At 39.1% G+C, this 12,289-nt stretch overlaps 1 protein-coding gene across 1 annotated transcript in view; it reads right to left on the bottom strand.

The window, feature by feature from the left end:
- LOC122539896 (G protein-activated inward rectifier potassium channel 1-like) overlaps nucleotides 1-12,289 on the bottom strand; it is a 475,827-nt gene that overhangs the window by 93,889 nt on the left and 369,649 nt on the right. The window lies entirely within an intron of this gene.

Below are 12,289 nucleotides of genomic sequence, written 5' to 3'. Positions count from 1 at the left end.
ATTTGTTAAAGTATTTAATCATTATTTTTGTATCTTGCTTACTTTAACTGAAGTTGAATTACATTGCAGATTCGCTATTGGTGTGAAGTGGTTTCCATCTTCATCTGCATCAAAACTTTAACTCTGCCTTCTTTAAACAGATGGTGTCGAACCTGCTGAGTTTCACCAACAATTTCTCTTTTTGTGTCAGATCTCCAGCTTCCACAGTTCCCCTTTTCTTTGTATTATCATGGTGGCAGTATATCTTAAAAATTACCCACCTACCTGTCGGCAATTTTTCTGCAAGAGAGTCTGAGTCTGACTGGTCCCAAATGTGTTTATTGGAGGACACAGAAGAGAACATTAGGGCAGCACAGTGGCTCAGTGGTTAACACTACAGCCTCTACTGGCCAGGGATCCAGATTCAATTCCAGCATTGGGCAACTGGTTGATGGAGTTTGCGCATTCTCCCCGTGTCTGCAAGGGTTTGCTCCAGTTTCCATCCACAGTCCAAAGCTGTGCAGGTTAGGTGGATTGGCTATGCTGAATTGCCCTGTAGTGTGCAGCTTAGGTGGATTAGGCATGGGAAATGGTAGGGTGGCAAGGATTGGGTAGGGGGTGTGAGTTTGTGTGGGATGCTCTTTGAAGGGTCAGTATAGACTCGATGGACCGAATGGCCTGCTTCCACAATGTAGATTCAATGATTCTTAAAAATCACCCATTGCAGGAGTGAGATGGCTGGTATATTTCAGGAGCTGGTCTCAAATGACTTCAGTACTGACTCAGGAAAGGTATTTAAGTGAGGGGTAGGACGGTAGGTGGGTGGTGGGCTGATAGGGTGCAAGGTAATTGGATAAGTTTATAGGGTATGTTGGAGGTCAGGTCGGATCCCTAACTTAGAAAAGACTTACAAGGATGTTTGAGTTACAGAGGCAGGCTGGGATTCTTTCCCCTGAAGCATAGGAGATTGAGGGGTGACCTGATAGAAGTTTACTAAATCATGAGGGGCATATATATAATGAATTGCAAAGGTCTTTTCTCTAAGATAGGGGAGTTAAAACTTGAGGGCAGAGATTTAAGGTGAAAGGGGAAAGATTTAAAAGAGACCTGAGAGGCACATAGATGGTGGTGCTTTTATGGAATGAACTGCCAAAGGAAGTGGTAGGTGCAGGTACAGTTAAACACTTAAAAGACATTTGGACAAGTACATGAATAGGAAAAGTTTAGAGGCCTACATGCAGACAAATGGGACTAGTTTAGTTTGGAGAAACTAAACCTGGTCAGCATGGACTGGTTGGACTAAAGCGTCTGTTTCCATGTTGTATGATTCTATAACTATTGACCTTCAGTGAATTTGAACCATCCAAATTCTATGATTTAACAGGGATTTCTCGGAGTGGTTTCAGGCATTCAGAAATTTCAACTTCCTGGACCATTCCCACTGAGTAAGCCATGCTGTGGATTCCATGTGGGTCCAGATGTGCCACATCCAGTCTACTCAGATACAGTGATTACTTGGTCACAGGATTACCTGGACCAATGTTTCAGTCTTTTAGTGAGTATTCTGACTTAGCACAAGCAATAGCTTGCAATATCACTGCATAAGTTGAAAAATGCACCAATTTTATTTATGTTTATCCAGTACCGAAGTACTATTGTGACTAATGCAAGTCAATATTAGTAGGAACCACAGCTGAGTCAGAATGCTTTTGAAATTATCATGTATTGTTTCAAAGTAGCTTTGAGACCATTTATCATGTTGTTAAAGTACCAATTTAGTCATAATTGCATAATGAATGTCGAGAGGTTTTCTTGTTGTCTCATGACAACACATTTTAGCTACTTGTGGGAAAGCATGAGAAGGGGACATCATTGTTGCCGTATGGTTGTTTCAGTTGTTGTAAAAAAAATCCATGAATAAAAAATACAAAGATGTTTTAGATTACACTTTTTATGTTTTATTATCAGAGACTGGGCAAAAAGGCTTGAAAAGAAATGGGGATCAAACTGGAAGGCAGTTTTTCAACACTGTATTCTTCAAAATGTTACCTGTTATATGTCTACACATTTGAAGTGGAATTTTTCAACCATTCTTTAATATATTGTGAAATTATTTGGAACCTCAACACACTCCTGCTAAAATTAAACAATACCAATCAATATTGCATTTTTGTCATGCACTAATATTGATTGTCCACAGTAATTATTTTTGCCCAAAGTTCAAAAATATTTCTTCTGTATAATATTGGTACAATATTCGAAGACCTAAACATTGCACAGAATCAGTTATAGATGCTCATTGAACGTTCGGTTCTGGAGAACCCTAATTGAAAATCACTGATTTAAAGAATTATCTTAAAATAAATATATGAAAGGAAACAAGATAAAAGTATTTGACTGTCTTTTTGCTCTCGGTGTTGAAAGAAAAGTTTCTTATACTTGCTCTTAAGTAGTGTTTGGGAGTTGGACTCAACTTACTGTGATTAGTGCCATTTCAGGACAGTACCTGTGTGAACTGTGCATCAGTTTAACCAATCCAATTGAAGAATTATTACAGGAGTCTAGTGGCACAGTGGTAACATTCCTATCTCTGAACCAGGAAGCCTGAGTTCAAGTCACACCTGCCCCAGAGGTGCATAATTACATCTCTCTGGATAGTTTGAATAGAAAATAACCTAAAGAAATATTAATTCGGTGAAGAACCTGAACCACGAAGCATTGAACCTGAATGTTTAAACCAATGCGACGTAAAACAAAATAATGGAAGGAGTGAAAGATGTGTTTGAGTGACACATAAAAACACTTAATTTAAAAACAAATCCTTTTAACAATAATTAAACTCTGAAAGAATGTGACACCACAGTTGCAAAAATAAGCTTTTAAGACTTAACACCATGAAAAATTTGCTTACATTAGAGTAGATGAGCCCTAAAATATCCCTATAGTCATTTGTTGTTTTGACACACATTTGGGGAAAAAAAATTTAAATTACACCATTCCGTATTGCTACTTGCACCTTAATTAGCTTGTTAATTGTTAATTTATATCTTATTTTGTGAGATTGAATGTTCATTATTTATCTGATCCTCTGATCCTTCACTGCCACCATATTAATTTTCTCTGCTAGCTAACTGAATTGGTTATTGATATAAATATAAAGAAAATCAGGTTGCCTGAAGCAGTGCTGCAGAATGTACACACCATAAACCAAATGTAGATTGCTAGATACACTGTAAGTTGCTCTAATAATCAGGATTCATTAAAAATGGGAGAAGTAGTCTTTTAGTTCCATAAGTACTTATTGTAAATTTCTGTGGCACTTACATAAAGTTTATCTGCAACTAACAGCAAACCTGAAGCATTTATTGAAGCTTTGTTTTGTATATAGGTAGGTAATATATAGCAATGTTACTCACTGCAGCACTGAATTGTCAATGCTTGATGCTATATGAAAGATAGCAACACCTACATGAATTGAAAGAATACATGATTTGTTGCTTCACCTAGATTGAATTTTGGGGCAATTGGTAGTAAGGAAAGAGGAGGTAAAAAGATGTCACATGATGCCTGTATTTGCATGGATGTGGTGTTGGGTATGTAATCTACTGTATTTTCTGTTTATAATGTGGTTTCCCCTACTTTGCAGAGTCTAAATGTGAAATAACTGCACAGAGGCCAGTTACCGTCACCAAGTCACCCTTTACTTGCCAGTGCACAGTATACTGACTGTGGCCAGCCAGCTTGGAGTCAGTCCTCAACTGAGGAGATTCTAATCTTATGGTTATATTTCTTAGCCAAGTCTTTCCTGATTGGCCCAGGCCAATCACAAACCTTGTAGTCAGCAGGGTCCACCTGGTCCCAATCACTACAAAATGCAAGTGGGGTAACAAGTTGAGCTGTTTAAATTGCAAGCATCACTCCTGCAAGCTTCTGATGGTTTATCATTTCAATTCTCTGCTTTGCTCTCACTTTGACCTCTCTGACCTTGGCCTGCTGTTCTGCCTCAATGAAACCTAATTTAAGCTTGATGAATAACAACCATTTTTGTTGAGGCATTTTACAGCCTTCTGAACTCAATATTAACTTTAATAATTTTAAACCATAAACTGTGTTGCTTTAGTTTATTTCCGTTTCTTTGCGTGTTTCAGGTTTTCTTAGTCTTACTTTCAGGCAGCGGTACACCTGCTCTAAGCACACCTTTTCTTTCCTGTCTTGCCCTGTTACCTTCCCCCAATCCCATAAGACCAATGCTTCTGTCACTTTATTTATCCTGTTTCGATCCTATCTTCCATCCCATCACTGCCTTTATCCCACTTGCAAGGATCAAGGCAAAAGATGGAAAATTATAGGCCAATCAGCTTAACCTCGGTTGTTGGTAAAATTCTAGAATCCATCATTAAGGATGAGCTTCCACTCCTATGTCTTATGGTCTTATGGTCTTATGGCCCTTTGCTCACAACCTATTGAACTCTTATTAACCTGAAATGTTAACTCTGTTTCTTTCTCCAAAGATGCTGCCTGCCCTGCTGAATACTTCCTATGTGTTCTGTTTATTGATTAGAAAATGTTATCTTTAATTTTCAATCACTATTTGAGACTTTGGGCCCCCAATTGTTGCTCTGAAAATCTTCACACTCCTTGCTCCCTTAGAGAATGGGGTTTGGAAGGATTTTGTATGTCAATTAACAATCTGCATTGAGCTGTTTGAAGACACCTTCTATGCTGCACAGTGCTGAAGTGGGACTTGAACCTGAAGCTTTCTAGCTCTAAGGAGGAAATGCGATCCACTGAGTCACTTGAGACCCAAAGGCAATTGTTGGAAACTCTAACTCTAGAGGATCACTGAGGTGATGGGCTCCCCAGAGTAACACTGAAATGTCAATCCCTGTGGAGTCACCAGGGATTGCAGAATATCCTCTGATAAAGAAAGCTTTAAAAACTTGAAATTTTACATTGATACAGCTAGTCATGATATGAAAGAAAAAAGTAGGTTAACATTTTGAGTGAGGACCTTTCTGCATTTCTGCTGAGGGATTGTGTAATGACAGCAACAACAGTGTAAGACTGCAGAGACTTGCCATAACACATGTCAAATACATGCTGCTGCTGGAGTGTTCCTGACAAAAGATCCTAACAAAATCCAATAGCCTGCAAGATGAAGTCTGTAAATGAACCACAATAAAATTTATTTACCTTTGAATATTAAGAACTTTAAGACAAACAAAGGCATATACTTTCAGAAATAAATACAGAAACCCTCAACAAGTCAGTCAGTATCAAAGGAGAGAGTTAATAGCTCCAATATTTGTGGAGAGGGAGTGGGGAATAAGGGTGCAGCGTGATTGGGAAACCTGGAAGTTCTAGCAATGCGGATAACACACTGAACTGCTGGAGTTGTTGGTTTCACTCAGCTTTGGATGCTGATCTTCATGAGCCCTGCAAACTCTGAGTCAGTGAATGTGTGTCAGAACTAATAGTGTAGAATTTTCCCTTCCTCAGAGTTGCTAAAGGAGGAGATGAGAAGGGGAAGTAATTGGGCCAAGATTTCCCTGGAGAGATATTTACTCCCTTCTTGCCACCTCAGCAGTTAGGTGCTGAATGAGAACTAGACTTTTTTGACTCAACAGCAATTAAAAACCCGAAGTGAGTTATGGTTAGTAAGTTTCTATAAGTACCTGGTCTTTGTGGTATACAATACATGGGAAAACAGAGGGAAGCACTGAGACCATTTCATTGTGGATGTGGTGTTTGATCTCAGATTCCACTCAGATCTGGGTTCAGTATTGGCAATTGGACTTAACAATATTAGTACAGGATATGTTTGGAACTAGGGTCACTTGAAAACCATTTCTCTTTGATGGGAATAAATAGAAATATTCAAGGATCCTCGATCATCACCAAAATGGCAGGGATCCCCTTCTCATGGTGGGAAATATAAATGACTGAAATTCTGGAGGCCTTTTATCCACTGCGGTAAGTTTTGAAATCTTCCATTTAAATTATCTAGCTAAGTACTCAGGATGCACAGACAAACCCTATATTTTTCCATTTTGAAAACACATCACTCTTGTACAAACATGTTGGAAGCTAAATTCCTGCTGGGTTGGCAGGCCTGAGGCCCTGACTCATGCCAGTCTCTAAGTAGCTGAGCTGCATGAACAGCAAATTCTACCACTGAGTGGACATTCAGTTAATTGCTACATGCGCTGCTGGATCAAGAAGCCAGAACCTGGGAAAAATCATTGGATCATGGTCAGTTGTCTTTTAGCTGTTTAATTCTAAACTAAGCCAAACTCATGCTGATCCTCCACATAAGCCCACATAAGAGACAGTTTTTTTTTAACCTTTCATTGTTTTTAGTCTTCTACCTACTCCCATCAATGCTTACCCTCCTGGCCTTCATTCTTGCCTCTCTCATCCATATCTACCATTATCACCCCTTCTTCAAAAACCCCCTGACTCCGCTGTCCTGCAAATTATTGCCCCATCTTCAATTTCCATTTCTTCTGTTCTTCTTTAAAATCCTTGAAGACGTATTGTTGCCACAGGAATCTATGCCAATCTTTCCCAGAACATCATGTTTGAAATCCTCCAATCAAGCATTCACTTAGCCCCAGTGTTGGAAGAAATCTGATCAGAGTCACCTAATGACATCCTAGCTGACTATGACAAAGGTAAACTTTCTTGCCTTGTCCTTTTCAATCCATCTGCAGCTTTTAACAGACTAATCACACCATCTTGTTGCAACACACCTACACTTTTGTCTTTTTTTTATATCTGGAAATGTTATCACACACAATTGAACAGCTTTTCTCTCACCAACAAATCACCTGTGGTATTTTTCATTGATTAACCATCACCAATAAATCTCCTGTGTTTTCCAATTGATTAATTTACAAGCAAAGCCCACGTAAGGTAATGTACCTCTTCTGTTGTCCATCTGGTTGGAATGACTCTCACCTAGTTCTTATAGATCTAATGTGGTAGTGATGTTATTGATTTAATTATCCCCGGCACTGAATAATGAAATAATTTGAACTCAATCCCTGACTTTAAAGCTTTACAATGAACACATTCCTGTCTTTGATCCTGACCCTGTACTAATAGCAACAATATTGTGGGTGCTGATGATCTGGAATAAGAGCAGGAAGTTCTGGAAAACCCAGCAGATCTGACATTATCTATGGAGCAAAAGATTGTGTTTATGTTTTAAATCCAATACTACTCTTCCTCTCAATTCTCCCCCAAAAAAAGTCATGTCAGACTTGACATATTAACTTTGTTTCGTTCCCTACAAATGCTGCCAGACCTGACTGTTGTGTATTTTTTTCAACGATGAAGCTCTGTTTCACATTTAATTTGCTGGCCTCCATTCTGCATTTTTCTGCTGGTTGCACTGGATACTGCAGCTGCTTTGATGGCAATCTGCCTTTCAATCTGACAAAGTAACCATTTCTAGTCTGCAAACCTTGATGTAATTCTATTTATTTTTGCAGGGCATTTTACCTGATGCAGCAATGCTTATGTTAGCCCTCATAATATCAGAAACCAGGAGTGAATATCATGGTATTGAAGAATCTGACTGACGTTTACTGCAGCTAAATGTCACATATAGATGTAACATTCAGGGTCATAAGTAATTGGACTAACACTAAGAGATGAGATTACAACAGAGCAGCATGCTTCTATCACAGTGTCATGTGTCAAGTGATCCCATGTATAAGAGGGAGTATGAAACTTTTATACCCTCTGGTGACATGCCATGTAACAGCAATGATAGTATGAACATAACTCCTAACAAAAAGTATTTTGACCATGAAGCATACCACAAAGATTAAAAAATTCCCAAACAGATATACAGGGTGATGAACAGCCATATTTTGTTAAATCAACAATTATACAAACAGGTAAAACAGAGTTTACAGTGCTATTATTTCAAACATCAATATAATACTTAGGAGGTCTGCTGAATTGTCCTGATCTGGTATGCCCATCTGGTATAGATTATCCTTTAATTCACTTGTTTAACAATTTGGTTGTCTTGCTGTTGGTGCTGTCACTCAACATTACTACACAGTCATCAGCATTGCAGTGTTCTTGCTCACTCTCTTTGTACATGGTAGCTACATTGGTCTGAGCTGACTTCAATTCTTTTGCGATGATCAGTAAAGACTTTGTATGATCTGGGCTGGGGGTTGCATATTTTAGAAACCTTTGCTAGTATCCATGTGTTTGTATTTGAATTTCCAACTCACAAACTCCATGTGTCCAGTTTTTGTAATTCACGGTGGGGTGGTACAGTGGCACAGTGGTCTGCCTCACAGCGCCAGAGACCTGGGTTCAATTCCTGCCTCAGGCAACTGTCTGTGAGGAGTTTGCACAGTCTCTCCGTGTCTGCATGGGTTTCCTCCGGGTGCACTGCTACGGGTAAAATTGCCCGTAGTGTTAGGTGTAGGGGAATGGGTCTGGGTGGGTTGCTCTTTGGAGGGTCAGTGTGGACTTGTTGGGCCGAAGGGTCTGTTTCCACACGGTAAGTAATCTAACCTAACTGCTCACTCATTGTGTAGCTCTTTCAATCTCTTCTGTCTTTAAATAAGACCTGGGTCTCAGAATACTTAAACAATTGGTTGTTGGGCAAAGTCATTTGTATGTGCCTACTGATTATAAGCTGGGCTGGGGATAGCAATCACTCCTCCATTGGTACTACCAAATGCTTCATTGGTACTACACAAGTTTTTCATCACTTAATGATCATTGTTCTGATAGCATGTACCACATATTCTACTAGACCTTAGTATACATATTTTGACATGGTTTACCAGTGAACTGCAACTCATCATCCAGCACTATCTAATCTGGAACACCAAATAAATGCAAAATAGCAGTCCTCATTTTCATCAACTCATCAACAATCACAATTGGCATGTTGCTAAGTTGTTGAACTAGTTTTTTTTTCTCAGTTTGATCCCATTTTCCTGCCTCAGACTTGGGTGGGAGGATAAAAGGATTGTTGAGTGGGGGGTGAGCATGTACTCCATCTTCCCTTCTTATCATCAGAACCCCCATCTCTCCCACCCCAATCCCTTCACAAACCCCTCAGCCCTTCCTCCACCATCCTCCCCCCTCATCTCTCCTTCCCATCTCTCTCTCCAATCACCAACCTCCACTCTCTATCCTCCCTTCATCTCCTTGTTGGGGCAGTTGATATACAAAGAGGCAAAATAAATACCCAACCTTTCACCCAGGCTTTCTTACAGGGCCTCGGTAAATAGTTGATTAAGGCACATCCTGCATTAGGAAAACACAAGCATTTGAAAGAAACCATCCGGCTATGAGTGATCAGCCTGTGCTCCATTGGCGCTTTGGATCTCACAATCCCAAAATCTTGCCTCCAGTATAGAGTGATCCTACGACCAAGAGGCAGGAGGATGGACATTTAGACTTGCTTGCAGCCCAACTCTGATCTGCTCTATCACAAGGTTCCCACATTCAGCTGCTTGAACTGGGTATTTTTCACTAACCTGCTCAGTAATATTCTCACTCATCTCTGGAGCAGATGGAACTTGAACCTTGACCTCTTAGGCTCAGAGGTAGGGATACTACCACTATACTACAAAAAACCTCTCGGCTACTGGAACTGCATCATTTCAATTAGCCTCCTTTAACAGGCCTCAATTAAATTCACAATGAGCTTTTCAGTAATTGCAGCGAGGTCAGCCAAGTGGATCTCATAGAATGTGAGTTCTCTGAGTGGGGCTGCTAATCTAGTCCAATCAGGGAGCCATGGCTAACAGAGGTAAACAGGAGTGTCAAGGAGCTAGCTCTGAGCTAGCTAGGTCAGTGCCAAGTAATATGCGTGTGTAAATAAAGGGTCACTTAGTGAATGCATATTGGACTTTGTGGAGCTATTTCAAGTCTAATCTGCAGTGCCTTGTATTCAGGTGGGCCCTGTTCAGTCCTGACCCCACCGTTGCCAGTACAGCCCATAGGTAGAATGGAGCTTGGCATCCAGCTATCCGGCTGACCTGGCTGTTTTTAGTTTCCACCCTCCTCTGATCCTGGTACTGTCATGTGGTCTGAATATTTGTTCCTCAAAGTGATCCTGGGAAAGAATGGATTTGAGAATGATATTGTATATGCTGAATGTGTATGCATTTTAAAACAGAGAGAACATTGTTTCAGCTTGAATATGTGGATTTTAGAAGGAACTGAGTTCAGACTGGACTGACAGTAGTTACACTGATGTGGGAATCAAATGGTAGTGATGCCGGAGGCAAGAAAGGACAAGGAATGGAGGTGATGGATTGCATTTGTCGTTTTAAAATTCCCTCATGGAGTCATATTGATTTAACTTGAAGAAAACCTGGAGACCTGCTAAAAAATACCCGATAGCAGCAACAACTGTATATCTGAATGGGGAGAGACCGACAGATGGAAAGAATGTTAGAGCTGAATATTTTAAGACCACTGCCACTTAATAAATAGTAGACTCTAGCAGATAATTGCATATAAGACATGTAGATTCGAATCAATTTATTAAACGGTTATATTATGAATAGTAACTGTATCTTTGACTTGTATCCCAGTTTTCAGGAGCATTGTTATCAACCTCTTCAATAACACCTTGGATCAAGGCCAAATCATAGCAAATTCAAGCTGTGTCGTGTAGTCTAGAGGAATAAAACTACAATTCATTTGAGGCAAGTGGTAAAACTCACTCCTGACAGGCAGCCTTGTATTTGCACAAGTTATTGCAGGCAGTGAAGGAAACATAGTTTCTTTTTAATAGTAGCAGGAAGATAATAGGTGGGATTTTCAACCTTGTGGATGATCACTTTTTGACTGACCATTAAATGGAAAAGATTCTTTTCAGTTAGATCAAGAAGATACAGATTTAAATTTTGAAATATTGCTTTTCAGTATGCAGACTGTTATATATTTGACCATCTGGAGTGTTTAATACATTTTTTAGCTAATGTTATCTCCATATTATGCTGACAGAATTTGCATTGTATTCTTATGAAAATGTATGAGGTTGTAAGAGGGTATAAGGTGTAGAATTTGGCTGTCTATTGGTAAAGGAAAGGGTGGTAAATGGGATTCTTTAATTTTCTGTTCCCTCTTATATTTGATAGCAGTTTGAAAGCACATCAGTACTTTGCAGCAGATGTTCATTTGAGATGCTAAACCAAGATCCCTTTTCTCCTTCAGTTTGGACCGTACTATTTTTAAAGAGGAAAAGTGTCCTGGCAAATATTCACTCCTCAATTAATATCTCAGAAATAAATTATTAGGTCATTATCACATTTAGCTTTGTGGGAACTGGCTGTATATAAATAAGGAAGTTTAAAACATCATTAGGAAATGACAGAGGGTAGTGAAGAGGAGAACAGTAATCAAAGCATGGCAGGGAAGGGCAGAAAATATAAGTACAGCATTGCAGCAGAAATTAAAATCATAGTAAGTAAGAATGATAAAAAGCCAGTGTTTAAGGCACTTCAACTGAATACGTACAATGTTTGTAACAACATAAATGAGTTGATGGCGCAAATAGGAATAAGTATGACTTGACAGATGTTAGGGAGGTGTGGTTACAGGGTTACCAGGACCGGGAACTCCAAATTTAGGGTTATTTGATATTCTGGAAGAATAGGCAAGAAGGGAAAGGATATATGTTAGCTTTGTTAATAAAGATGTAAATGTAGTGGTGAATGGTGATACAGGTACAGTGGATGATGTGGAATTCATTTGGTTGGAACTAAGGAATGGCCTTAATTATTTGTTATCTTTATCAATGATTTGGATGAAGGTGTGAACATTATGTATCCAAATTGGCTGATACAGAAATAGGCAGACAGGTATTCTCTGATGAGTACAGAAAGAACCTGCAAGGGAATATCGATAGGTCAAGTGATGGTCAAAACCTTGACAGATGGAATTGAACATAGGAAAGTGTGATGCCCTGCATTTTGGAAGGAAGAATCAATGGGGCGACCATTATTTAATTGGAGAGAGACTCCAAAACAGAAATGCAGCACTTAGGAATCTGGGCATTCTTCTGAATGAAAGAAACAACATTAGCATGTTGATGCAACAAGCAAGTAAGAAAGGAAATTAAATTTTGTCTTTTATTGATAAGAGGTTGGTATTTAAAAAATCACGAAGTCTTGTTACAACTGTCCAAGTTATTGGAAATATTGATAATGTTCAATTTATTTCTCTGATTTAAATACTAATGAATTTACTGGTGTGTCTAATTTTAACTACCATTCATAAATTGGTTAATGACATTTGTATCTTGTATGCAAAT

Source organism: Chiloscyllium plagiosum, chromosome 33 (genome assembly GCF_004010195.1).
Source record: "Chiloscyllium plagiosum isolate BGI_BamShark_2017 chromosome 33, ASM401019v2, whole genome shotgun sequence".
In the NCBI taxonomy this organism is placed as follows: Eukaryota; Metazoa; Chordata; class Chondrichthyes; order Orectolobiformes; family Hemiscylliidae; genus Chiloscyllium; species Chiloscyllium plagiosum.
Note: the sequence above shows the minus strand (reverse complement) of the source record. Positions and strands in the feature narration are given on the sequence as shown.